At 36.1% G+C, this 25,472-nt stretch overlaps 1 protein-coding gene across 7 annotated transcripts in view; it reads left to right on the top strand.

The window, feature by feature from the left end:
* The window catches only part of TAOK3 (TAO kinase 3), a 177,294-nt gene that overhangs the window by 39,601 nt on the left and 112,221 nt on the right, over window positions 1-25,472 (top strand). The window contains exon 1 of one of the 7 annotated variants that reach the window (XM_053587890.1): window positions 6,308-6,324. The exons of the other annotated variants lie outside the window; for them this stretch is intronic. The gene's annotated coding sequence lies outside the window, so the exon portion shown is untranslated. Of the gene's footprint in view, window positions 1-6,307; window positions 6,325-25,472 lie in introns of those variants that run through there. 7 annotated transcript variants of the gene reach the window in all.

Genomic DNA, 25,472 nt, shown 5'->3' with positions numbered 1-25,472 from the left:
TTTGGTGTAGAGAATGATAGAGGTTTCCACTGTTTTATTTTCTTTGACAAGTCACCTGTCCCATGTCATTTTATTGAATAAATTATTTATCATCTTATACTGATTTTGGATGCAATCTATCTCATATAGTAAATATCCTAATGTCTCCTCATTCTATTTCATTGATCTTTCCATCTATTCCTGTGCTTGATTTGCTATAGTTTTACAATTTGTTTTATAGCTGATAGGACAAGTCCTTCTTGATGACTCTTTCCCTGCTGAATCTCCCTGGCTACTTCTTGCATGTTTATTCTTCTACATCAGGAGTTGGCAAACTATAATCTTCAGACCAAAGCTGTGCTGCTGCTTTTTTGTGTAATCTGGAAGCTAACAATGGTTTTTAAAATTTTTTGATGGTCAGGGGAAAATAATATTTCTGGACATAGGAAAATGATATATGAAACTCAAGTTTCAGTACTCATAAGTAAATTTTATTATGTATTACCTGTGGCTTCTTTCATGCTACAACATAGAGTTGAAGCCCACAAAGCCTTAAATATTACAGAAACTTCACAGAAAAATATTTCTGACCTCTGTTCTGGATCAAATTTTAAACAATTTAAGAGGAAACCTATTGGAATTTCAGATTAAGGAGAAATAATATTTTCTTTTTTTTTTTTTTTTTATTGTTGGGGATTCATTGAGGGTACAATAAGCCAGTTACACTGATTGCAATTGTTAGGTAAAGTCCCTCTTGCAATCATGTCTTGCCCCCATAAAGTGTGACACACACTAAGGCCCCACCCTCCTCCCACCATCCCTCTTTCTGCTTCCCCCCCCATAAACTTAATTGTCATTAATTGTCCTCATATCAAGATTGAGTACATAGGATTCATGCTTCTCCATTTTTGTGATGCTTTACTAAGAATAATGTCTTCCACTTCCATCCAGGTTAATACGAAGGATGTAAAGTCTCCATTTTTTTTAATAGCTGAATAGTATTCCATGGTATACATATACCACAGCTTGTTAATCCATTCCTGGGTTGGTGGGCATTTAGGCTGTTTCCACATTTTGGCAATGGTAAATTGAGCTGCAATAAACAGTCTAGTACAAGTGTCCTTATGATAAAAGGATTTTTTTCCTTCTGGGTAGATGCCCAGTAATGGGATTGCAGGATCAAATGGGAGGTCTAGCTTGAGTGCTTTGAGGTTTCTCCATATTTCCTTCCAGAAAGGTTGTACTAGTTTGCAGTCCCACCAGCAGTGTAAAAGTGTTCCCTTCTCTCCACATCCACGCCAGCATCTGTAGTTTTGAGATTGTGTGATGTGGGCCATTCTCACTGGGGTTAGATGATATCTCAGGGTTGTTTTGATTTGCATTTCTCTAATATATAGAGATGAGGAACATTTTTTCATGTGTGTGTTAGCCATTCGTCTGTCGTCTTTAGAGAAAGTTCTATTCATGTCTCTTGCCCATTGATATAAGGGATTGTTGGCTTTTTTCATGTGGATTAATTTGAGTTCTCTATAGATCCTGGTTATCAAGCTTTTGTCTGATTGAAAATATGCAAATATCCTTTCCCATTGTGTAGGTTGTCTCTTTGCTTTGGTTATTGTGTCCTTGGCTGTACAGAAGCTTTTCAGTTTAATGAAGTCCCATTTGTTTATTTTTGTTGTTGTTGCAATTGCCATGGCAGTCTTCTTCATGAAGTCTTCCCCCAGGCCAATATCTTCCAGTGTTTTTCCTATGCTTTCTTTGAGGATTTTTATTGTTTCATGCCTTAAATTTAAGTCCTTTATCCATCTTGAATCAATTTTTGTGAGTGGGGAAAGGTGTGGGTCCAGTTTCAGTCTTTTACGTGTAGACATCCAGTTCTCCCAACACCATTTATTGAGTAGGGAGTCTTTCCCCCAAGGTAAGTTCTTGTTTGGTTTATCAAAGATTAGGTGGTTGTAAGATGTTAGTTTCATTTCTTGGTGTTCAATTCGATTCCAAGTGTCTATGTCTCTGTTTTTGTGCCAGTACCATGCTGTCTTGACCACTATGGCTTTGTAGTACAGACTAAAATCTGGTATGCTGATGCCCCCAGCTTTATTTTTATTACTAAGAACTGCCTTAGCTATACGGGGTTTTTTCCGGTTCCATACAAAACGCAGAATCATTTTTTCCAAATCTTGAAAGTACGATGTAGGTACTTTGATAGGAATGGCATTGAATAGGTAGATAGCTTTGGGAAGCATAGACATTTTAACAATGTTGATTCTTCCCATCCATGAGCATGGTATGTTCTTCCATTTGTTAATATCCTCTGCTATTTCCTTTCTGAGGATTTCATAGTTTTCTTTATAGAGGTCCTTCACCTCCTTCGTTAGGTATATTCCTAGGTATTTCATTTTCTTTGAAACTATGGTGAAGGGAGTTGTGTCCTTAATTAGCTTCTCATCTTGACTGTTATTGGTGTACACAAAGGCTACTGACTTGTGGACATTGATTTTATATCCTGAAACATTACTGTATTTTTTGATGACTTCTAGGAGTCTTGTGGTTGAGTCTTTGGGGTTCTCTAAGTATAAGATCATGTCGTCAGCAAAGAGGGAGAGTTTGACCTCCTCTGCTCCCATTTGGATTCCCTTTATTTCCTTGTTTTGCCTAATTGTATTGGCTAGAACTTCCAGCACTATGTTGAATAGTAAAGGTGACAGAGGACAACCTTGTCTGGTTCCAGTTCTAAGAGGAAAAGCTTTCAAGTTTTACTCCATTCAGTAAAATATTGGCTGTGGGTTTGTCATAGATAGCTTCAATCAGTTTTAGAAATGTGCCACCTATGCCTATACTCTTCAGTGTTCTAATTAGAAAAGGATGCTGGATTTTATCAAATGCTTTTTCTGCATCTATTGAGAGGATCATGTGATCTTTATTTTTGCCTCTGTTAATATGGTGGATAACGTTTATGGACTTGCGTATGTTAAACCAGCCTTGCATCCCTGGGATGAAGCCTACTTGATCATGATGAATGACTTTTTTGATGATAAGCTGTAATCTATTGGCTAGGATTTTGTTGAGAATTTTGCCATCTATATTCATGAGTGAGATTGGTCTGAAATTCTCCTTTTTGTTTGGGTCTTTTCCTGGTTTTGGTATCAGGGTGATGTTTGCTTCATAGAATGTGTTGGGGAAGATTCCTTCTTCCTCAGTTTTTTGGAATAATTTCTGCAGTACAGGAATAAGCTCTTCCTTGAAGGTTTGATAAAATTCTGGAGTGAAGCCATCTGGACCAGGGCATTTTTTAGTTGGAAGCTTTTTTATTGTTTCTTTGATCTCAGTGCTTGAAATTGGTCTGTTCAGGAGGTCTATTTCATCCTGGCTAAGTCTAGGGAGAGGGTGTGATTCCAAATATTGATCCATTTCCTTCACATTGTCAAATTTCTGGGCGTAGAGTTTCTGGTAGTATTCAGAGATGATCTCTTGTATCTCTGTGGGATCAGTTGTTATTTCCCCTTTATCGTTTCTGATTGAGGTTATTAGAGATTTTACTTTTCTATTTCTAGTTAGTCTGGCCAATGGTTTATCTATTTTATTTATTTTTTCAAAAAACCAACTCCTTGTTTCATTAATTTTCTGAATGATTCTTTTGTTTTCAATTTCATTGATCTCTGATTTGATTTTTGAGATTTCTTTTCTTCTACTGAGTTTAGGCTTAGATTGTTCTTCTTTTTCCAATTCCATAAGATCTCTTGTGAGATTGTTGATGTGCTCTCTTTCTGTTTTTCGAATGTAGGCATCTAAAGCGATGAATTTTCCTCTCAAAACTGCTTTTGCAGTATCCCACAGGTTTTGGTAGCTTGTGTCTTCATTGTTGTTATGCTCAAGGAAGTTAATGATTTCCTGTTTTATTTCTTCCTTCACCCATCTGTTATTCAACAGAAGATTGTTTAATTTCCATGCCTTTGGGTGGGCTTGAGCATTTTTGTTAGAGTTGAGTTCCACCTTTAGTGCCTTATAGTCTGAAAAGATACAAGGTAAAATTTCAATTCTTTTGATTCTGTTAATATTTGTTTTGTGTCCCAGGATATGATCAATTTTGGAGAATGTTCCATGGGGTGATGAGAAGAATGTATATTCTTTATCTTTGGGGTGGAGTGTTCTATATGCGTCTATCAAGCATAGTTGTTCTAGGGTCTCATTTAAATCTCTTACATCTTTGTTTAATTTCTGTTTAGAGGATCTGTCCAGCTCTGTAAGAGCTGTGTTAAAGTCCCCTGTTATAATGGTATTATCAGATATCATATTGCTCAGACTGAGTAAGGTCTGCTTCAAGAATCTGGGAGCATTTAAATTGGGTGCATAAATATTTAGAATTGAAATGTCTTCTTGTTGTAGTTTTCCCTTGACCAATATAAAGTGACCATCTTTGTCTTTTTTGACTTTAGTTGCTTTAAATCCACATGTATCTGAAAATAAGATTGCAACTCCTCTTTTCTTCTGAATGCCATTTGCCTGAAAAATTGTCTTCCAACCCTTGACTCAGAGCTTTAATTTGTCTTTTGAAGCCAGGTGTGTTTCTTGCAGACAGCAAATGGATGGCTTGTGTTTTTTAATCCAGTCAGCCAATCTATGTCTCTTCAGTGGGGAATTCAAGCCATTAACATTTATTGAGATAATTGATAAGTGTGGTAGTATTCTATTCGTCTTATTTGGTGAGAGTCCATTGCTTAGTTTTATCTTTTGCATCAGTGTGGAGGTTAGGTTCTGTCCTTTGATTTCTGAATTCTTACTTTGCTGCTGATCCATTGTGGTGGTCAGTGTGCAGAACAGGTTGAAGTATTTCCTGTAGAGCTGGTCTTGTTGTCGCAAATTTCCTCAATGTTTGTATATCCGTAAATGATTTGATTTCTCCGTCAATTTTTAAGCTTAGCTTAGCAGGGTACAGAATTCTGGGCTGAAAATTGTTCTGTTTAAGTAGATTAAAGGTAGATGACCATTGTCTTCTTGCTTGGAAAGTTTCATTAGAGAAGTCTGCGGTCACTCTGATGGATTTGCCCCTGTAGGTCAACTGGCGCTTACTCCTGGCAGCTTGCAGAATCTTTTCTTTTGTCTTGACTTTGGACAGGTTCATCACAATGTGTCTTGGAGAAGCTCGGTTAGAGTTGAGGCGACCCGGGGTCCGATATCCCTCTGAAAGCAGTGTGTCAGAATCTTTGGTGATGTTTGGGAAATTTTCTTTTATAATATTGTCTAGTATGGCTTCCATTCCTCTGGGGCATTCTTCTTCCCCTTCTGGAATTCCTATAACTCGTATGTTGGAACGCTTCATAAAGTCCCATAATTCTGACAGTGAACGTTCTGCTTTCTCTCTCTTCTTTTCTGCCTCTTTTACTGTCTGAGTTATCTCAAGAACTTTGTCTTCTACCTCTGAAATTCTTTCTTCTGCATGGTCTAACCTGTTGCTGATATTTTCCATTGTATCTTTAAGTTCCCTAATTGACTGTTTCAGTTCCTTCAGGTCTGCTATATCCTTTTTATATTCTTCATATCGTTCATCTCCTATTTGATTCTGTTTTTGGATTTCCTTTTGGTTATTTTCCACTTTATTAGCAATTTCCTTCATTGTTTGCATCATTTCTTTCATTGTTTTCAACATGTGTATTCTAAATTCCCTTTCTGTCATTCCTAACATTTCTATACTGGTGGAATCATCTGCAGTAGCTACCTCATGGTCCCTTGGTGGGGTTGTTCTGGACTGGTTCTTCATGTTGCCTGGAGTTTTCTTCTGATTCTTCCTCATGAGTGATTTCTTTTATCTGTTTCCTTGCCCTAATTTTCCTTTCACTTCCTCTTGCTCTTTAAGTTCTTGTGCCTGTGGAAGTTGTGGGCGGGTTTAGATGGATTGAACACACGCGACCTCTTGCCGGTTTTCCACTGTTTTAGTCCTCCTCTTGGGGTCCAGAAGTCTCTCGCTGACTCCCTGTATCTTCATAGGAGTGATGATAGGCAGTTCCCACCAGCCAGAGATGCCTGGAGTCCTATCTCCCCAGACTCACGGTGCCCAGATCCGGAGCCTCTTTTCTCCCCCAACTCCCAGCTTCGCCTGCCTCACCTAGCGGGCTGAACAAGATGGCCGCCGGGGCGAGGCCGCCGAGAAATAATATTTTCAATATTGAGTCATCATCAGAGAAAAAAAGCGTCTTTCATTTATTCAAATTTTGTTATATCTTTTGTGGCATTTTATAATGTTCTTCCATCTCATTCTTATATATTACTTTTATGAAATTTATTCCTAGATTTTTCTCTGAAATTGGTTGTTGTTAATGAAATCATTAATGTACGCTTCTCTCCTACCATGTATGTATTTTTTTTTCTTTTTTAAAAATTACAAAAATAAAATATATTCATTATAAAAATAATTAAGATATAAGATCCTTTGGTAGCAGTTTTGCCCATCTCAATCAGATAAGTGGAATAACAAAGAAAATGGGAATTATATGCTAAGTGAAAATTATAGGTGATGGTAGAAAAATTACTTCTTGTTGAAATGTCTTATAATCTAACTTGATTGCTGTAGCAAACATTTTAATTATGGGTCAAAGGCAAAATGATTTTCTCATTTAAACTTATTTTTTTAATTAAAAATATACTTGCATATAAACATTTTAAACAGTAATGCACAATATAGAAAGTAAATGCCCTCAATCAAATATAAAAGTTACTCACCATACCAGTCTTCCCCCCAAGGTGTTGTAGCTAGTGTAGGCAGTTTGGGCATATTCTTGTAGATTTTTCTTTATCTTTTCTAATATTCATGTTATTAATGTTATTTATTAAAATATAACCATATGCATATCATATTGTATATTACATATTCTTTAGTAGGACTTCCTCTAGATCTGCTTCTGGCTGTATTAGCTATACAGTAGCCAAGTGTGTAATTGCACTAGTTCCTTTTTGATGGACATTTGAGTCGTTTCCAAATGTTTTCTTTTACAAACCATGCCGTAATTATCATTATAAATAGCACCATGATTCATCTTCAGTTCATCTACTCTGACTCTAAAATATTCCAGCTTAGCGACCCTCTTTTTTCACAGACTCCTAGCAGCATAACAGCTACTTTAAACAACATCGTTTAACTGTGCAGTTGCTGTGTATAAAGAAGTCTTTTTGAGTGTTTTTTCTTTAGTAATAAAATAGCCTCACTCTAGCCCTCATGACAGAGTGAGACCCTGTCTCAAAAAGATAATAGTAATAATGGCACCCTTTGTCTAAATGAGGTTACTAGTATAGTGTGGCTGGTCAATGTGTACCAAATGGTTAATAATCATTACTAATTATTATGTTTGTAAAATGTTAGTTGTGACCACAAACTAATGAACTTATTTGCCTTGGGCTTCTGGTAGATTGCAAGGAGATGGATCGATAATCAAGTATGTGGAACAAAGTATATGTGAAACAATAGCAAAATGCTGTATATTGGTGGACTTTTGCCAAAACAGATCTCTTATCTATTAGGCAAAAATATACATTTTAACAAAGGGAATACACAAAGGGATTTAATATCCTATTGGTGACCTGGTATTCCCAATACACTATCTGATTTTATTATTCATGAGCTAGCAGCATCAGCTCCAGGAAGTGATGGTTAAAATAAATCATATAAACTTCTTAAAAACAAATCAGTCATAAACCTTTGAAGGATCACTATATTTCACTAGACTTATGATCCTAAATTTTACAAGACATGATTAAAAGATTTACAAAGAGTTAACAAGTGGAAAAATGTTAAACTTTATTAATGACGTAAAAATGTAAGTTAGACTATTGTACAGTGCCTTAGTTATCCTATACCTTTTGACATATAGGTTCCACTTGTAGAAATCTATCCTAAGGAAATAATTATGGGTGCATCACCCATAGCACCTATAACATCACTGTTACCTATTTCAAGAACTTTTTCTTTAACCTAAACAAAAGGCTCTAACCCTATAGAGCATTAACTCTCCATTCTCTCCACTCTGCCTAGTGTGTGGTAACTCTCATCTTTTTGTCTCTTTGAATCTGCCTGTTCTAAATATTTCATGCAATTGATATCACACTTTTCCTTTTGTGTCTGACTTTTTTTTTTTACTTAGCACAATGTTTTCGAAGTGCATCCATGTTTTGCATCTATCAGAAAATTCATTTTTATGGCTGAATAATAATGTATATACCACATTTTGTATATCCATGTGTCTGTTAATGGACACTTAGGTTATTTTCACCTGTTTGGCTATTGTGAATAATATTGGTGTGAGCACTGGCATACAAATACCTGTTTGAGTTCCTATTTTCAATTCCTCTGGGTATATAACTAGGAGCAGAGTTGCTGAATCATGTGGTAATCCTGTGTTTAACTTTTCTTTTCTTTAGAGATGCATTTTGCCTCTGTCACCCTTGCTTGGTGCAACAGTAGCTCACTGCAATCTCAAATTTGTAGACATAAACATTCTTCTGTCTCAGCCTCCCAAGTAGTTGGGACTACAAGTGTGCACCACAACACCTGGCTAATTTTTAAAAAATTTTATAGACACAGGGTCTTGCTGCATTGCCTAGGCTGGTCTTGAACTCCTAGCCTCAAGCAATCCTCCCACCTCGGCTTCTCAAAGTGCTAGGATTATAGGCGTGAGTTACTGCACCTAGCCTGTTTAGCTTTTTGAAGAGCCATTAAACTGTTTCCCATAGACACTATACCATTTTATATGCACACCAGCAGTGTTCAGAGGTTCCAGTTTCTTTGCATCCTTACCAACACTTGTAATCTTCTGGGTTTTTTAAAAATTATAGCCATCCTAATGGATGTGAAGTGGTATCTCATTGTGCTTTTGCATTCCCATAATAATGAACGATGTTGAATGTTTTCTCACGTGTTTATTGAATATTTGTTCATCTCCTTTGAAGAAAGTCTAGTCCCTTGCTTAATTATAAATTGATTTGTTTTTTTGTTATTGTTATGTAGGAGTTTGTTATATATTCTAGATATTAAACCCTTATCAGATTATTATTTGCAAGTATTTTCTCTCTTGATAGGGTCCTTTGATCCACATGAATTTTTAAGTTTAGGAAAGACCAATTCATCCATTTTTTCCTTTGCTGTTGATACTTTTGGTGTCATTTTATTGTTGGGTTTTTGGTGTTTCAAGTTTTTTATTTTTAAATGGGCCTAATCAAGTTAAAAATTTCTGCATAGCTAAGGACACGGTCAACAAAGCAAAGAGACAACCTTCAGAATGGGAGAAAATATGTACATGCTATGAATCTGATAAAGGGCTAATAATCAGAATCTTGAAGAACTCAAGCAAATCAACAAGAAAAGAGTAAACAACCCCATTAGAAACTGGGCAAGAGATTTGAACAGAATCTTTTCTTCTCAAGGACAGATGAATGGCCAACAAACACATGAAAAAGCGTTCATCATCACTAACCATCAGAGAAATGCAAATCAAAACTGCTTTGAAATACCACCTAATCCAATGAGAATGGCCCATCTCACAGTGTCCCAAAACAACAAATGCTGGTGTGGGTGCAGAGAGAAGGAGCATTCATGCATTGTTAGTGGGACTGCAAACTAGTACAGCCTTTGTGGAAAGACGAATAGGGACTTTTTAAAGAACTAAAAGTAGACCTTCCATTTGATCCTGCAACCTCATTACTAGGTATCTATCCAAAAGAAAAAAAGTCATTTTATCATAAGGACATTGCACTCAAATGTTGATAGTAGTTTAAGTCACAATTGCAAAGATACAGAAACAACCCAAGTACTCTTTAACTCATGAGTAGATTAATAAATTGTGATACAGGGGCTTGGCGGCCATAGCACAGTGGTTACGGTGCCAGCCACATACACCGAGGGTGGTGGGTTCAAACCCAGCCCAGGCCAGCTAAACAACAATGTCAGCTGTAACAAAAAATAGCCAGGTGTTGTGGCGGGCGCCTGTAGTCCCAGCTACTCGAGAGGCTGAGGCAAGAGAATTGCTTAAGCCCAAGAGTTTGAGATTGCTGTGAGCTGTGATGCTACAGCACTCTACCCAGGGTGACAGCTTGAGACTCTGTCTCAAAAATTAAATAAATAAATAGTGATATATGTATACCATGAAATACTATTTAGCCATAAAAAGATGAAAATTATGTATGTTTTATAACAACCTAAAGTATTTGGAGAACATTCTCCTAAGTAAAGTATCACAAGAATGGAAAAACAAGCATCCCATGTACTCAACACTAAATTGAAACTGGATTAGATTAACAACTACAGGCCCACACAAGAGAAAAACCCAATTAAATTCAAGAAGGGGAGAGGATAGAGGGGACTTGGCATGTTCCCACCCCAACGGTACAATGTACAGGTATATGGCACACTTCCTGGATGAAGAATACAACTACAACTTGGACTTTACCTTACAAATGCAAACAGTGTAACCTAATCCTATGTGCCCAATATTATCCTGAAATTTGTTTAAACATTAAAAATTATAAATAAAAAGGATTTTTTTTTGGTAATTGACAAATGAAAAATTATGTACTGTATTTATGATGTGCAATGTGAAGTTTTGATATATGTATACATTATGGAATGACTAAATCAAGCTAATTAAAATATCACCTATTTCAAGTAAAAATTTTTATCTTTTGACCAACATGTCTCTAACCCCTCACCTCCCTAGCCCCTGGCAACCACCATTATATTCTCTGCTCCCAGGAGCTCACAATTTTTAAATTCTGCTTATAAGTAAGATGATACAGTTTTTGTCTTCCTGTGCGTATCTTATTTAACTTAGCGTAATTTCCTGTGTTCATCCGTGTCATTGCAAATAAGGATTTCCTTCTTTTGTTTTTTTTTTTTTTTTTTTGTAGAGCTAGAGTCTCACTTTATGGCCCTCGGTAGAGTGCCGTGGCATCACACAGCTCACAGCAACCTCCAACTCCTGGGCTTAAGCGATTCTCTTGCCTCAGCCTCTGGAGTAACTGGGACTATAGGCGCCTGCCACAACACCCAGCTATTTTTTGGTTGCAGTTCAGCTGGGGCCGGGTTTGAACCCACCACCCTCGGTATATGGGGCCGGCACCTTACGGACTGAGCCCCAGCTGCCGCCCTCCTTCTTTTGTTTTTTTAAGAGTTGGGATTTTGCTCTGTCACCCAGGCTGGAATGCAGTGGCATCATAGCTCACTCTAACTTCATATTCCTAGTCTCAAGCAATCCTCCTGTCTCAGCCTCCCAATAGCTGGGACCACAGGTATGTCCCAGCTAATTTTTTTTTTTTTTTTAAATTAGAGATAGGGTCTTACTGTGTTGCTCAGGCAACTCCTGGTCTCAAGAAGTCCACCTCCCTCAGACTCCTGAGTAGCTGGGATTACAGGCAGGAGCCTCCACATCTGGCTACAGAATTTCCTTCTTTTTTTTTTTTTTTTTTTTTAAAGACTGAAAAGAGTTATTTCATTGTGTGTATGTGCCACATTTTCTTTATCCATTCATCTATTGATGAACACTTAGGTTGATCCCGTATCTTAGCTATTGTAAATAACACTGCAATGAACATGGAAATGTAGATGTCTCTCCGACATACTGATTTCATTTCCTTGGAATATATACTCAGAAGTGGAACTGCTGGATCATATGCTAGTTCTAATTTTAACTTCTTGAGGAACTGCCATACTGTTTTCCATAATGGCTGTACTGATTTGCAATAATACATTCCCACCAACAGTGTGCAGGGTTCCCTTTTCTCCACATCTTTACCAACACTTGTTAACTTTCGTGGTTTTTGGATAAAAGCTATTTTTACAGGTGTGAAGTGGTATCTCAGTGTGGTTTTAATTTGCATTCCCCTGATGATTTTAATGTCTTAGTTAAGAAATAATTTGCCAAATCTAAGGTCATATACATTTAACCATATATATATATATATATATATATATATATATATACAGTGTTTTTAAAAGTTTATAGTTTTAGCTTTTTTTAAGTCCTTGATCTATTTTGAGTTAATTTTTTTATATTAGTATAAAGGGCCCAACATCATTCTTTTTCCTGTGGATGTCCAGTAGTCCTAGTACTATTTGTTGGAAAGACTAGCCTTTTCCTGTTAAATGGTCTTGGCACTCTTATTGAAAATCAATTAGCTATAGATTATGAGGGTTTAGTTCTGGGCTTTCTAGTCTCTGTAAGTCTGTCATTAGGCTCGTACCACACTGTTTTGATTACTGCAGCTTCATAGTAAACTATAGGAAATGTGAGGCCTCCAACTTTTTCTTTTTCAAGATTATTTTGGCTATTCTAGGTCCTTTGAAATTCCATATGAATTTTAGGCTGGATTTTTCCGTTTCTGCACAAAACACCATTGGAATTTTGATAGGAATTATATTGAATCTGTATATTTTCGGGGCTAGTATTGTCACTTGACAATATTAAGTCTTACTAGTCCTTGAACACAGGATGTCTTCCTATTATGCCACCTTGGTTAAAATTATTTCTAAGTGTTGTATTCTTTTTCGTGGTTTTATAAATGGATTATCTTCTTAACTTTCTTTTCAGATTATTCCTTTCTTGTATATAAAAATACAACTTATTTTTGTTTTACCCTAAAACTTTGCTAAATTTATTAGCTCTAACAGTTTGTGTGTGTATGTGGATGAATTCTTTAGGTTTTTCTAGATATAAGATCATGTTATTGAAGCAGAAATATTTTTTTTTTACTATAGTATCTTTTCTGAATAAGATCAAAGAAAATAATTTATGCCAAATGAGTAGGCACTCTTCCAGTTTTGTGTGTTTCTTTCTTTTTTTTTGGTTTTATTTTGGATAAGGGACCAGTTTTTTCTGTTTTTAAAAAAGGAGCACTAGTGATAAACACAGTAAAATTTCTAAAAGATGATAGGTAAACTAGTACGTTTAACCTCTTATGAGTAGCATGTGTGCTGTAGTTAAAGGGCAGTTAAAAGATGAGATTTATGTTACAAATTCATGATCAGTAAGTCTTATTTTAGATTCCTTTAATTGAGCTTTTAAAACCAGTTTCTGCATATAAATACATTTAAGAAGGCAGAGTTACCAGTTACTGTTAGGAATAAATTGAAGGGAGATCTAAGAAGTCAGACAATTGCAGATACATGTACATGATGTCCATCACATTCACCTTGTGATCTTTGCGAGCGTGCTTCTTCTCATGAGTACCTCATAATAACTCCCCACTTCCTCTTCCCATGGTAAAGGTGTCCCAACGGCAACCAAACTGCCTCGGGGTGAGCTTGGGGAACTATCCAATCCAAAACTTACAGACTTCTTTAATGACTGTTTCTGCCTTAGTTTTCCTTTGTCATGTACACATAAAATTTAGTCCACTTTTCGTGGCGGGCGCCTGTAGTCCCAGCTACTCGGGAGGCTGAGGCAAGAGAATCGCTTAAGCCCGGGAGCTGGAGGTTGCTGTGAGCTGTGTGAGGCCACGGCACTCTACCGAGGGCCATAAAGTGAGACTCTGTCTCTACAAAAAAAAAAAAAAAAAATTTAGTCCACTTTATTACCTCCACCAAATTTTGTCTGTGATGTACATATATAAATTCTACCTTTCCCAAGATTTCTTATAAAATTGCCTCTGAATAATTGCACAATCTGGTCCTTTTCATTTTTGGATTTTCCTTTCACTGGGAGAAAGATTATTTTTAAAAATATTAACAAAGTGTTTCAAATTGCAAAATATAATCTATATTCATAATCCTACCTCTTCAAATTAATTTTTGTTTGAAACACAGTCTCGCTTTGCTGCCCTCAGTAGAGCAGTAGGGCATCACAGCTCACAGCAACCTCAAACTCTGGGGCTCAAGCAATCTTCTTGCCTCAGACTCCCAAGTAGCTGGGACTACAGGCATGTGCCACAATGCCTGGCTAATTTTTTCTATTTTTAGTAGAGACAGGGTCTTGCTCTTGCTCAAACTGGTCTTGAACTCCTGAGTTAAATCAAGCAATCCACCTGCCTGAGCCTCCTTCGAGTGCAAGGATTAGAGACATGAGCCACCGAGGTCATCCTCAAATTAATTTTTTAAAGAAATAGGCTCGGCATTCATAGCACAGTGGTTACTGCACCAGCCACATGCACCAAGAATGGCGGGTTCAAACCTGGCCTGGGCCAGCTGAACAACTGCAACAAAAAATAGCCGGATGTTGTGGCAGGCGCCTGTAGTCCCAGCTACTTGGGAGGCTGAGGCAAGAGAATTGCTTAAGCCCAAGAATTTGATGTTGCTGTGAGCTGTGATGCCAGAGCACTCTACCAAGAGTGACATGGTGAGACTCTGTTTTAAAAAAGAAAGAAAATATTTTTGTACTTCTTCCCAGGTGGTCCTGTTTCTTTCCATCCACCCAAATCCATTTATTCTCCTAAAATTGATGTATCTCTTTCCCTTACCATTTGTATGCTTATTTATTGTGCTTCTATAAATAATGCATTTTTGTATGTTAAAACTTGCATAAATATCAATATATTCTACACATGGTTGTTCAACTTGGTTTATCCATTAGCATGTGTTTTTTTTTTTGTTTATGACAGAACCTTGCTCTGTCGCCCCAGGTAGAGTGCAGTGGTGTCATCACAGTTCACTGAAACCTCAAACACCTGGACTCAGTAATCTTCCTGTCTCAGCCTCCTGAGTAGCTGAAACTACAGGTGCATGCTACAATGCTTGGCTTGGCTAATTTTTCTATTATTGTTGCAGATGGGGTCTAAGCTAAGGCTGTTCTCAAACTCCTGAGCTCAAGTGGTCCTTTCCCCTGGGCCTCCCAAAGTGCTAGGATTACAGGTGTGAAACACCATGCTCAGCCCCTACATTACCTATATTGATAAATTTAGATCAAGTTCATTGATTTAAACTACACTGTGGTGTTACATCACATAATTATACCACAATTATCCTTTTTCCTGTTGATGAATGTTTAAAGTTTTTCTCATTTTTTATCATAACAAAAAACTCCTTAAGGTACCCATGAAGGAATTACCGTATATGTATATTGTCAACTTTATTAGATATTGCTAAATTATGCTGATAAAGAGGTTTTAGTAATATTTCCTTTTTACTTTATTTCTGAGCAAAAATATGGTCTTGAATTATTAAGACCATGAGAATCAGCTCCAGAACTGATAGTTATTCAGTTAATCTGAGTCTCAGTTTCTCCATCACCAAATTAATGTCAGATAATATGTAATCTCTGAAGTCTTTTCCAACCTTGATGTTCTGTGGTTTTAGTGTTAACGATATATTGTATGTTGAGGAAAAGAAGAGTTATGTGTTTAAAATGAAATTCTAGCTAATAAACTAATGTCTCTGGTCCCTAAAATCCTTAAGTAACTAAAAACTTCACTTCAGAATATCCTCAAGTTTCTGTTTACCATATTATTTTATGTACTCCATCTTGAGTCAAGGTATAGTTTTTAAACTATTACTCAGCTAAATGTTTTTCTGACTTCCATAATTATATTTCAGTAGTACTTACGAAAGATAGCTTAAAATGCAAAATAAGCTATTGAATTTGCATTAGGGTTAATTAACCCTTTGTGGACTAACTTAAAAACCTAAATTCCACATGAAACATTGCTTTGTGGATAAAAACATATTTTGATTTACAAATACCTGACTTAGAAATGATTGTTTGGGACCCAACTCTTTTGTAAATTGGAGGCTTCCTGTAAGGTTAATTTCAGGAAATCCTAGGCAAATATGCAGTTACTGCTCAAGAAGATTTATAAGTGACGTGTACTGTGATGGAAATTAAAATGTCACTGCTAAAAGATTTGCATTTTGTGGTCTTGTTAGGGCCTCAAATTTCCTTCTTAGGCTTTGTTTTCTCCACTAGCAGCCTCATTCATTTTACTACTCCTAGAGAAAGGCAGGCAGGTTTAGAGGCAGGGCAAGGAGAAACTTTGAAGAAATACTGTATTTCACAAAAGGGCAAAACAACTTTAAGGGCAGTGATGGTAAATAATTTCGTTGGCTCAGTCATCAAATAAGACAGAGCCAGAATTACTTATTCTGGTTTGATTTCTTCATAAATAGTTGGTATGGCTGTCCTTTAATATAAAAGGTTTGATTTTCATTTCATTAAAATTTTGTTTTGGAATACTTATGGTTTAGTCATTTCTGTTATATAAAAATATATTATTGAATTATCTGATACAACCTTAGAATGAGGTTTCTATTGACCAAAAAAAAAAAATTTTAATATTAGAGGGTCCCAGTCTTAGGTGAAGTTATAAGGAACACCCTTTTTCTTTCTTTGTGATGGAACTGAAAATACCTTTTTTCTGTAATGCCACACCTGACCAGAATTCCCACTAGGATCCAGCATTACTCCTAGTTGGTTGACTATTTAGGTATGAATTTTAAACTGTTAATTTTTTAAGATTTCATTTTGTTTGCATTTAACTCTTTAAATGGCTATTAGGCCTCTCTTTTGCATTTTTCCCTCTTTAAAGTTAGGGATTTTTTTTTTTTCAGTTTTATTTTCACTCTAGATTTTAATGAGGTTCAACTGAATAGAGCCTCACTAGATAAGCATTTTTGATTGATGAAATTTGCATCTGTTGTGTTTCTCCAAATGTATTTTTTCCTCCACAGTCTTTCAACACTCATCATGGTTTTGTTGTGTTAGATAATGATACTACAGGCCTCTGGTTAAGATCAGTGTCACTCAATAGCCAAAAATACTGTCAGAGTGCAAGGCTGTGACAAAAACTGTTAGAGACACACAAAAAATTTGTACTAGAAGTGATACTCTTCTTTTTCTGTTGATTCAGTATTCAACTGTGGACAATTAGTTTCCTTTAGCTTTGATTTCATTTCTTCATTTGTAAAATTAGGCTAATGTAGACTGTCTTGTGGATGTTTTGAGTAATTTGATTGTAAAACATTTGTTGGTTGTGACACTTATTAGATGTTAATAAAAAACCGTTAATAAATATTTTTTAAAAGCTGTTCCCTCACTACTATCCACTTCCCTAACCCAAGAAAAATCTTACTTTATTGTAACTGCCTGAGGTGTGGTTGGTTGTAGATTATAGAAACATGATAAGTAACTATTATAATCCAAAATTTTGACATTATTTTCTAATAATTTTTGAAGGAGAGAGGGGCCTAACATCTGTTTCAGGCTAGTTAAGAGTTATCCCTACTTCATAATGAAGATCTTTATGACAAACTTATTCGTCAGGGCATTTTTTTTACCTTTATTTTTACTAAGACAACATTTTTGTAGTTTTATTGCATTAATTTTGAAAGAAAGGCCAATACACACCTTTTCTGGACACGTGTTTTTAAAAGTACAACATAGGCTGGGCGAGGTGGCTCATACCTGTAATCCCAGCACTCTGGGAGGCTGAAGGTAGTAGATTGCTTGAGTTCATGAGTTTGGGAATATGAGCTAGAGCGAGACTCCTTCTCTACTAAAAGAATAAAGAAAAAAAACACACAACAACAAAAAAAAAACTAGTTGGGCCTCATGGTGGGCACCTATGGTTCCAGCTACTCGGGAAGCTGAGGAAAGAGGATCACTTGAACCCAAGAGTTGTTGGTTACTGTAAGCTATGATGTCACGGCACTCTACCTAGGGCAGCAGAGTAAGACTCTGTCTCAATGAATGAATGAATGAATGAATAAAAGTACAACATCGACATCCATGAAGTACTTGCAAGAAAATGTAGAGCTACTGGAATTGAGAATCTGTGGGTATCTACATACACCTTGTAGATAAGAATAGCCTGGGGAAATAATGTCGTTATAAAGTCTTATGGATGCAATTAGTTTTCCCACTGCCTTAAAATTCTAAATCTAGAATATATTATGGTTATCTTCTCAATATGGTTTACACATTCTTAACTTCTTTCTATCTTATACTTTTAATCCTTCTGTCATACTCTCCCCTATAATAGGAGAAAAAAACTATCAGCATCACCAAGCAGATGTGGTAAACCCATTTATCTGACTAGTAACAATATAAAGGGATTGTAAACATTTAATAGGTTATATCAAATATATATTACACGGACAAATGATAGAAATCTATCCAAAAAAACTATAATAATTTTTATATTGCCTTTTTATGTTTCCTGTAAATTCCATAAAAAATGAGATACCAATTTTGGAACAGATTTAATGTTGTTTTAACAATTTAAGGATACTCCCCAAATTCAGTAATTTTTCTAAGGTACAGATTTAAATAGAACCCTTTATGAAGCTTGATAGCATGTGAAGAATTTACCTTATTTTTATGTTTGGCGGTACACATATTCCACCTTTCAGAAAAGTCTATATGCATAGCTCACCAAATGTCAGAACCATTGACAACCACATTGATAGGAAACATAAAGCTCTTAGGATGGTTGGGAGGTGGAGAGGAGTTGCCTCTGGGAGAAAAGAAGAAGAAAAATACAAAAGAAGAGAAGCGGGAAAACCTCAGGTTTTGAGCTACAATCGTAAATATGGATAATCTGCTACTCCACACACAGCCAGGAGGAAGGTAAAGAAATCCACCATTTGAGCCAGGGGGAATATGTAGATGGAGGTTGGAGGTGAATGCTGAAATAAAATTCAAGAAATAAAATAAAAGTAAATACTTAACAACTTGTAGTTATAACGTGTTTAGCTGAGAACTTCAGGGCATCCATATTCACTTTTACAAAATCTACCCTAGTATGTTGGTATTTTAAAACAATATAATTCAAAGAGGGGAAGAAAAGCTTCAGGAACTAAGTTTTGAAAGCTCAATTAATTAAGACCATCTAAATATTATAAAGTACCAGATTATAGATTTTTTTCTGCAGTGTCTACTTTTTCCCATCACCATTTTTCAGCAGCACCCTTGCCATGTAGAAATATTGTTATATTGCGAAATATACTAAACTGGGAATCAGATGTCATTCATACAAAATTGAAATGATGATTAATTAAAATTGACCGTGATTAGATATGAAACATATAGAAATGTAAACTTTTAACATTATTTTTTCAATGTAAAAGAGAAAAAGGCCAAACTTGATCTAGCGTCCTCTTTTAAGTAGCTATTGGGAACAAGTACCAACAGCTATCCTGTCCTGCCAAACTCTTTTTACTAAGGCCAGTACAGATAGTAACAAGCCTTAAAACTACTCATTGGAGCAGTATGCAGCTTAACATTTTTAGTGTTTGAGTAATAAGATACCATTTCCGTGGGCAGTATGTTCAGCATGTAGAACTCTTTTTTAAAGAAAAGAACTCCCTGAACTTTATTAACAGTTCATAAAGGAAACCATGACCTCTGGTAGAACTACTATCATCTGCTTGGAAACTGTCTTAGGGCAAGAAGAAAGAAGGGGTGGCTACAGCTACAATCTCAAACCCTGTGAAAACACAGTTATACACACTCTCATCCTTCCCAGTGCTACGGGATAACTGAACTCAACAGTTTCTATTTCCAAGTGTGATTGTCTTTAATTTCTGTTTAAAGACAGCAGGTCAAGGAGTTAACTAAATGTGACTAGTCACAGGGTTAGTGGAGAAGAGGAAAGAAGGAGGGCAGCTGGAAAGGGGAGACCAGGAGGGAAGGACTGGGGAAGAGAGAGAGAGGAGAAAGTGTGCAAGTGGGTAGATGGCAATACTGTCATCCTCCAGCGGTTAGGCCAACAAAAACCCTCGCATGCCCATGGGCGCCTAAGGTCAGAGTCAGACTACGGGCCAGATTTGAGATCTTTGCTTTTTCTTTTGCAGATGATTTCAAAGAGAAAGTATGAGAATGCCAATGATGAGAGGGGGTGGGGAGGAGGGAAGGTTGATTCATAAAGCGGTAAAAACAATGCTGAAAACCTCAATACTTCTTGCACAATTAGTCAAGAGATGTGTCAGCAAGTCCTGAGGCAGTAAAACCTATACAGTTTAGTTTTGAGAATTATTACTCAATTTCTTCATAATTATCGATGTTTTTTTTTGAAATATCTACAACTGAGTTATCTAACGTGGTAACTTCCAGTCATGTAGCTATTTAAAATAAATTAAACAGAATTATAAATTCATTTCCTCTAGCCACATTTCAAGTGCTTAATAGCCACGTGTTAATGGCTACCATTGCAAATGACACACTAACTTCAACATGGAACATTTCTTTTTTTTTAAACAGATTCTCACGTTGTTACCTTCTGTTGAGTGCTATAGTGTCATAGCTCACAGCAACCTCAAACTCTTGGGCTCAAGTGATCCTCTTGCTTCAGCCTCCTGAGTAGCTGGGATAACAGGCACCTGCCACAGCACCTGTCTATTTTTTTAGAGACAGAGTGTCCTTGCTCAGGCTGGTCTTGAACTCCTGAGCTCAAGCAATCTACCCACCTTCACCTCCCAAAGTGCTAGGATTACAGATGTAAGCCACTATATCCAGCCTAGAACGTTCTTTTTGAATGCATTGATCTAGAACAAATTCTGAAAGCCGAAGTGTAATGTTCGGTATTCTTTATCTACTTTACAATTGAATGATTAACTTAAGTCCAAAGTACAATATAAATAATACTTACCTTTAAATGAGGGAACCTACCATTATGGTTTTGTTATCCTAGGCATAAATGTTCACTTTTTTAATGAATATTGTGGCCCACTAAATAAATTTAAGAAAAGATCCATGTTAATTTTAGACTCATGAACTTGAGGGAAACGTATTGATTTTTTTAAAAAATCATGGAAAGTTTCAATTCATTCACAATACTTAAGGATGTAAGTCAAGATGAAAAATTTAAACAGGCCCAGTGCAGTGCCTCATGCCTGTAATCTGGGAGGCCTAGGCAAGTGGATCACCTGAGCTTAGGAGTTTGAGACTAGCCTGAGCAAGAACAAGATTGTGTCTCTACTGAAAAATAATATAGAAAAACTAGCCGGGGGTTGTTGCAGGCACCTCTAGTCCTACCTACTCAGAAGGCTGAGAAAAGAGGATCTCTTGAGCCCAGGTGTTTGAGGTTGCTGTGAGCTATGATACCGTGGCACTCTACCCAGGATGACAGAGTGAGATTCTGTCGCAAAACAAAGTTAAAAATTTAAAATAAAATAAAAATGGTAAAAAAAAAATGGAAAATTTAGATAAAGCATTGACATAATTAAAGTTATTGGTAAATAAGTGATAGAGTAAGAAAAATCCAAATCAAACAATAACACAGTATCCTTTCTGCATTATTTATTTTATGAAAACATGTCCTCTTAAAAATATCTGAAATGATTCCTGTGCTACAAGCGCTGAGCCAATCTGAAGTGATTCCTATAGCAAAATTTAAGCATCAGTGAATGAAGAAAACTAATTTTTAGTTCTAATATACTAATGAATGTTACTATATTAGAAATAACGATATCTAAAACATTAGGGAAGAAAATAAAATGACAAGCCAATGTTTTGAAATGTATATACATATATATTTATACATATATAGGTAAAAAATTAAGTTGAATACTTAATAATTTATAGGTAGGTTCTATATGGACTACCTATTTATTTCATTTAATGTTAGTAATGGATGAAGTTCATTGATTACTTATTATGTGTGAGCCACTTTAAGCACTTTGCATATGCTGTTTCATTAAATCCTGACAATAAACAATTCTGTGAGTTTGATATATTCATTGTGTCCATTTTACAGATGAGGAAACTAAACCTTGGAGAGATCTGAAACTCGCCTATGGTCATATGGGTGGTGGTGAAGGATGGACCTGGGATTTGAACCCAGTTCAGATTTAATCAAAACCCATCCTGTTTACCATGGCTGCCCTTCTAAGTAGCAGGCTGAAGACTGCACTACTAAGCAGAGTAGAATTTAAATCCTTGCCTTTCTAACTCCAGATGATGTGTTCTTTCTAGTTTTCTATATGCCTTTCATATCAACTGAAAATGAGGCGTGAGTGGCCATAATTTTATAATATCTAATGAAATTCTTGAAGTTTTTATAAGCACAATGAATTTTGCTAGGTTCATTACACATCAACATTTGAAAAAATGAGCAAATTGCTAAAAACATTGCAACTTAAACTAAAATACAAAAGTCAAGGAAACCAGACTGTGCAATCAGGGCATCTAGACAACATATGTAACAGAATGAAAGACCAAGGATTTCCTGGCATTCATTTTAGTTCAGATTTGTAGCACTTTAGAGCTCATAGGGATCCTGCAGACCTTCTAAATCCAAAATTACTCATTTACCAGATAAGGAAATTGTGACCTGGTGAAAGTAGGTGACTTGTCCGGATAGTGACATGTCAGAACTGCACACCAGGTCTTTGGACAGTCTAAAAAACACTGTCATATCTTCTCTCCATTGTCAAGTCTGCTTTCCAAAGCAGAATCGACAGTACAATATATAATAATAGAATTTATCTTGAGCATGAATCTTCATTGTTTGTAACATTAACTACTTTCACCTTCTAGGTTACAAAGTTTTAACTTCTGAATAAAGATTCCTCCATTTTTGGTTTCTCTGCAGTGGTATTATCTGATGTGATATAACATACTTTAATAAGATTCCCACAATCGTTACGTTTATTAGGTTTCTATATTACATGACTTATCTGATATTACTGAAAGTTAATCATGGGGTTTCCTTGGATGTTTTGAGTCAAAATATTCTACCTCTATCCGTTCCTATTACCCTTCCATTTCCCTCCCCCCCACTGAAATATAGGCTGGTTTCTACAAGGTGGTGGAATAATTGGACAGATCTTTATGCAATAGCATGCCATCTTGAGTTCTCAATTAATAGTCATTGAAATAAACTATTATTAAATAAGCTGATTAGTTAGAAAACAATATTACTTAATATGGACTTTAAGTACATACGAATCAAATAAATACATATCTTTGCATCAAAAGAAAAAAATCAAAAGCCTTGAAGCAGCAAAGATGATATTTATTAGTGGCTTATTTTAACATTGTCTTTATTTCAGATTATACTTGTTTTTAGAGAACATTGTAACCATGCAGACTTGTTGAGTGTTCCTTACTATAAACGTGAATCGTGGTAATTTTTCTAAACTGAGGTGTGAAGAAGTAATCACATACCAGGCCAAGAAGTCTAAGAAGAGACAATTCATAAATCAACACCAAGTGGTGAAGGCCTCTTTTTGGTTAATAAATTTCATAATCAGCCTATTTAAAACATCCTGGGTCTCTTCCCGGAGCACTTTGAGGGTCTAATGCTCAGTATGAGAAATATCGCCAAATGTGAAATCTTTGGAGAGCAAAAATTAAAAGGAAGTACATTCTCTTTAGTTTTCTTTAGTGGAATTTCCCTCCAAGTGAATGAAACATAATTCAGCTAGTTGAATCATTGAACTATTTTACTGCATTGGATCTCATAAAAGAATGTCTTCTGAAAAACACTGCTTGCCATTTCAACAACTTAAAACGTAGTCTATTAAATCACTTCATAACAAAGTGGTATAGATAATGACTTCGTTGAAACAGTGCCAAACTCTGCTCTGCAAAGTGGTATTGGCATGAGAACGCATACGGGAAGGGAAGGGCAGGACCAGGAGCAGGACCAACACCAAAGAGAGGAGTTAACTGTATTTTATTTATTAGTTTTTATTTGAAATATGAGAGCATTAAGGGAATAATCAAGAAATAATATGTAGAATCCCCCTCCCTTCAAGAAAGTTACTGTCTTATTGCAAAAAACCAATTCATATGACATAGCAGGAAGCCTATAGACTGACAGGAACAGCGGGGAGAATGGTACACAGATAAAAGTCAATGCAAAAGAAACTGTACAGCATTGTTTTGTTTGAATGGAGTTGATTGATTCCCTTTTTCAGCAAGTACACCTATGGTATGCCAACACTCTTTCAGGTATTTTGAATGTAACAGAGGGAACAAGGCAGACTGAAAAACCTGCCCTCATAGAGTTTACCTTCTAGAAGAGGGAGACAGAAAATACACAAGTTAAGTAAAATACATAGTGCATTTATGAAGCAGAAAAGCTGAGAAGGAAGATAGGGAATGGAGGGGAGTTTGCAATTTTAAGAAGGGCAGCCATATTCAATCTGTAGAAGCTGAATTTGAAATAAGCCCAAGCTATTCTCTCTAGTGAAGAAATAAGTGAAAAGAATTCCCTAAGTAAGTGAGATTGGTGTCAGGTACTGTGTTTAGCTGTTTCCTGGCATGCTCTTTTATTTATTTGAGTAGGTGTTTAGGACTGCATTTGTATTTTTGGTAGGGTCTTTTGACCCTTGAGATAAAATCTGGTGGTGTTAAAAATGTAAGACAGCACAGTTCTACTCATCTTTTCCTGAGATCTCAGCACAACCTGTGTATAGTTATAAAGAACACCTTTATTAAATGGTATTTGTGATTTGGGGATTTTTACTTGTAGGAAAAAAAATTGACTCTGTCCTCTTAAAATTTTGAGAAGTTGTCGTAGTTAAGGAAAATCTATCTGTTCCCATCTCTTCATGACACCAAGTTAGTTTATCAAGGTATGTGTATTTGCCTTGAATAGTTGTTTTATTTATTCATTTCTTCAACATCCATTGAGTGACGAGTTTGTGCAGAAGATTTTTTTTCTAAGCATATCCAAATTTTTTTTGCTTTGTCACAGTTAAAAAAGAAGAAAAGAAGTATTGGCTGTCCTTGTCTCTCTCTTACCTCTGACCTCTTCTTACTTCTTTATTTTAGCCAAGCTCAGGTATCTTATTATTAGCCAAAATCTGTCCTTGACCCTGCTACTCAATTACTTAGGGTGCCTGTAAAACTTTTTCCTCTACCTTCATTTCTTTCCCTTCTCCCCCTACCCAGCCTAAACCAACCCTATCCTACCCTGGTCCAGCTGACTGAAACAGTTTTTCTCAAAGTTCACCAGTAATTCCCATTTAGCCAGTGTTCATGGTCTTCTCTAAATCGTCATTGTAACTTGGCCACATGATCTTTTAGGAAAATCTCTGACCTTGCATTGCATCCCTTAAGTGAGATAGGTGAAAATATATCATAATGCCTGACATGATGAACCATTCAGCAAATGATGGTGAACTGAATATGATGTTACCTTAGTTCTAGTCCAGCCAGTGCCTTACACATTGTAGGCACTTAGTATATTTTGATTTATTTTGTGAATAAATGAGTGAATGAATCTGTCACTTCTGTCTCTTTTAATGGTTCTTCCTCTTCCTGATCTCAAACCTGTATTTAAGAACCTATGTATTAGTCATCATGTTAAAGGCTTTATATTTATTATTATCTACTATTTCTCACAACTTGATATGCTAATTATTCTTATCTGCCTCTTATAATTGAGGAAAATGAGACTTAGAACTCTGAAATAACTTGTCAGGGTCACACAACTAGCTAGAATCTGGTGGAGCTACCAATTAAATTACTCAAGATTGTTCTAGACCCTGCAGATACTGGCTCTCTGCCTTGTCTTCACTGTTGTCTTCTCCTTACAGTGTTTATCCATTCTCCTGATGTTGGGTTTTAAGCTAGTGACAC

This window comes from Nycticebus coucang, chromosome 4, assembly GCF_027406575.1.
Source record: "Nycticebus coucang isolate mNycCou1 chromosome 4, mNycCou1.pri, whole genome shotgun sequence".
In the NCBI taxonomy this organism is placed as follows: domain Eukaryota; kingdom Metazoa; phylum Chordata; class Mammalia; order Primates; family Lorisidae; genus Nycticebus; species Nycticebus coucang.
Note: the sequence above shows the minus strand (reverse complement) of the source record. Positions and strands in the feature narration are given on the sequence as shown.